This window comes from Schistocerca americana, chromosome 6, assembly GCF_021461395.2.
Source record: "Schistocerca americana isolate TAMUIC-IGC-003095 chromosome 6, iqSchAmer2.1, whole genome shotgun sequence".
In the NCBI taxonomy this organism is placed as follows: Eukaryota; Metazoa; Arthropoda; class Insecta; order Orthoptera; family Acrididae; genus Schistocerca; species Schistocerca americana.
The window spans coordinates 629,103,327-629,107,638 of NC_060124.1; positions in this window are offsets into that span (position 1 = coordinate 629,103,327).

Below are 4,312 nucleotides of genomic sequence, written 5' to 3' on the forward strand. Positions count from 1 at the left end.
CCTTTCATCTCTGAAAGGGATTGATTTCTAGCACTGAGATCTTTGTAATTAAACCGTAATTTGTTTTGACATTAGCACGCATGACCTCTTCAGTGTAATTCTCTCTGCTTCAGTGGCAGCAGACACACCACTTCTCCCTCACCTGTACACTGTTGCATCATTTACTGAGATACGTCACAGTCTAGTTGCCATGGTGATCTGGCTGGCAGAGCACATGGCTCCAGCCCTGAAAGTCCTGGGTTCAGTCCCAGATGGGGGAAGGGATATTTCTCATCCCAGTTGGAACTTAGTCAGGGGGGAATGAATAATATATTTTATAATCCTCCATTGTGCCTCCTATCTCGGTAACTGGTAGAACGTAAACATATCGGTTGGATGTCAGTCAAAACTTAGTCGAGTGCACACATGTCATCCACTTCATTTACCATGGTGGGCAGCATGACGAGAGCCATCTCACTTTCTCTGAAATGGTGCGAGCGCCACGAACCCCGATATTTCACCGTCTCGCCAGTAAGAGATCCGTGCTAATCCGACTCTCGTAGATACGCACTGTCATTACCCAAATTGTACTTATGTGAGGTAGCCTGGGAAGTAAGGTTGGTTAGCCACAAATAAAAGTAACAGAACTGCAATAACATTCAAATGTAATTGAGAAGCACTTTGTCCTCTAGTAAACGACAGTTGCCAAACTCGACTGTAATTATCGATCCCTCGCTATTGTAACTGTCGTTCAAGACGAGAGCACACGAGAGACAGCAGTATCGGGCAAACGTCTTCCTTTATGTGCCTTATACGATACTTCCATCAGTAGTGTTGAACACGATTCTTCTTGCTAATCGAGAACTCGCTACAAAATGGGCTGGCCGCGGTGGCCGTGCGGTTCTGGCACTGCAGTCCGGAACCGCGGGACTGCTACAGTCGCAGGTTCGAATCCTGCCTCGGGCATGGGTGTGTGTGATGTCCTTAGGTTAGTTAGGTTTAAGTAGTTCTAAGTTCTAGGGGACTTATGATCTAAGATGTTGTGTCCCATAGTGCTCAGAGCCATTTTTGAGCTACAAAATGGTTTAAATGGCTCTAAGCACTATGGGACTTAACATCTGAGGTCATCAGTCCCCTAGACTTAGAACTACATAACTACGTAAACCTAACTAACCTAAGGACATCACACACATCCGTGCCCGAGGCAGGATTCGAACCTGCAACCGTAGCAGCATCGCAGTTCTGGACTGATGCGCCTAGAACCGCTCAGCCACAGTGGTCGGCGAGAACTCGCTACAGAGAGAATTTATCTCACATTAGTCATTTCTAGGACCTCATAAATTTATGTCACACTCTCTGTACTTACACAGTTACAACATGGAAAAATAATATGTAAAGAAACTTTCATTTGCATTAATCAGCTTTACACGGTCATGCAGACCTTTCAATAATGATTCTAAACTATATTCTTGCACATTTGCACATAATAAAGAGAATAAAAGAGTGATTGTTTAATACTTCCATTACACAACCAACTGGCCATACGTGTGGTTAAATTCACGACCATCAGAAATCTCGCAAACACTGAACCGTGCGCTAAAATCTTTTACTTGTAATGTTGAAACAGGACAATGACTTGAGAGTGTGATCCTACCATTGTTGTAATAATCATCATAGTTGGAAATGATACTTGTAGACACATTCAAAGCTACTTCCTTCTCCTGCATATTACTGCATATACTTTTTGCAGAATAATCTGTTACTATTCAGATGCCGTTTCAGACACTCGGAGCAGTCTCCAAAAAGCAATAGTACCAAAAAGTAACATATTACATCATAAAATGAAAATTTTTCCCGACCATTCATCTGTGTGACATGCCTCTCTGGCAGCCCACTAGTGACTTCATCTCCTGATTGTGCCAGTGGATTAGCTGGTGCCCTGCTCCACTGAACGCACTCGTCAATCACAGTTTTGTATCCTGCCTGGAAGACGGCGCGTGGGTCTGCTCCTGGAAACTGAAAGGTTGGCCAAATGTAGGAAGTGAGTAGGAGCAGGAAAAGGTAAACACGTCGGTACTGCAAATACAGTTAAAGCACCTTTACTCTAGCAAGAAGAATACATAACTTTGCAATGAAGTGCGAAGTGTCCCAGCCGTCTGCTCCTGATCAAAGGGGAGAATCTGGAGCGGAACTCGTAGATCTGCACAGCACCTGCTAGAGGGCGCTGTCGTCGGTGTTGGTGTCGTAGTGCCAACCTACACCACGGCATCGTAGCTATCGATACCACACACAGTAGATGTATTCACTTTTAAAAACGAGTGAAAACATTTGAACTGAAAGAGAGGATTGTCATCCACTACGTATCTCCCAAATTACCTTCTTCTGATAACAGTTAAAATAAATAGTTCTTAACCTCGAGGGTTAATAGCTCCTGGGACTATTTTATGTCTTTGTGCGATATCTCGATCTGTCGCATAGCAGAGCAGTACAGGGATTCCCCTCTGGCAGAGCTGTTCTGTGCATTTTTAAGCTGGCAGAAATGTCTACCTACTTGAATGTCCTTCTAGAATAATCGAGAAAGTTTCTGTTTTCCTGCTCTATGCAACTCGCTACCTTCTGTACATAATGTTCAGTCGTCCACCTGCCTAATGTTCTTTCAAGTGCTCCCTCTTACTTTAATTGGAGTACAAGGTAAATAGTTTATTTCACATCACCTTACGAGTGGCGTAAAATTCTTTTCTTTAAATTTAGGTGAAGTCTTTAGTTATTACTATTATCAAATGTAAGTAAGAAGAAAAACAGAGGAGGATGCATGTATACATTAATACACTGGTATCCAAAATTAAAGCAACAAGATTTTATTTCCCTGTCCTCATTCGTGATAGACTCATACAAACTGTCAAAGACATCTGTACAATCATGTTCTGCATGGAACATGGCATTATGGGGGAATGGACAACCATTCCAGTGATGACATTAGAGGACCTATCAAATGGAGTAGCATTCACCGGGTAGTCCCAAATCCACAGTCGCTGTATACACAGCCACAGATGGTGCAGCGTGGCACGGAGAAGACGCCCACACGACTCTCTGCATTCGACGAGGACCTAGGAAGAATGAAAGCGGGACATTCACAAACTAATGTGGCTTGCTGGCTTATGTGAATCATTCTGTTGTTTCTCAGGTGTGGCAACAGTTCAGAGAGACCAAAACTGTATCCCAAAGAGCAGTGCAGGGCCAACCACATGTGACGTCAGAAAGACGGTTCCGTTATTTGGCTGTAAGGACACGACAGTACCCCCTTAGTACTGCACGACTACTGGCATCTGACCTCGTAACATTCACTGGACGTGTCGTATTGTGGCAAACGGTGTACAGAAGGCTTCGGCAGAAGGGCCTTTATTGTCGAAGACCTACTGTATGTGTAACTCTAAATGTCTCCTTCTGTGAAGACGCGTTAGAGTGGAGTCCTTAATGTGCCACTCGGATGGTGGAACAGTGGTCCAATGTTATTTTCGCAGACAAGACCCGATTTCGTCTGGAGAGTTACTTTCGACAGATTATCATCTGGAGGGAACGTGGAACACGATAGCGGGATCCAAACATTGTGGAAAGAAATCAGTGTTGAAGAGGATTCCTAATTATTTTGGCAGGCATTATGTTGACCACTCAAACATTTCTTCTTGAAATTGTACTGGTGAATTGGCAAGGTTTAACAGCTGTCAGTTATTGTGACAAGATCTCGGGACTTCACGTGCAGTTGCTGCTAGGTATTGCGGGGCAAGACTTTGTGCTGACGGATGATAATGCTCAATCTCATAGAGTACAGGTGCTTGAAGTTTTCTTGGAACAGAAGATACTGCACAGATGGTGTGGCCTGCACACTCTTCTAATTTGAATCCCATAGAGCATGTCTGGGCTGCACTAGAAAGGCGACTCGCATCGAGTCAGCATCCACCAACCACTCTCGAAGACATGCTAGCAGCTCTGCAGGAAGCATGGGAAAAATGGCAGTTATTCCCTCAGCAAGAGATTCGTGACATCATTCACAACGTGCCCCGCCATTGTCAGACCTGTACTGCTGCTGTATGTGGTAACACCCCACCCTGAGTAACTGCATTGTTTCTTTTGAGAGGATATTGTCCTCGTGTAAACCGTGTTTATATAGGGTGTCCCAAAAGTAGTGCACTCTTTTTAATGACAGAAATTGTAACTCCATTATCAAACAAATTACCTAACTATTTACAACTTGTAGTCACGAGTTTATTTGTGACAAACAACATTAGGCGTACGTCGACCATTTGCATATTGACAGTAATGAGTCCGTAATGTG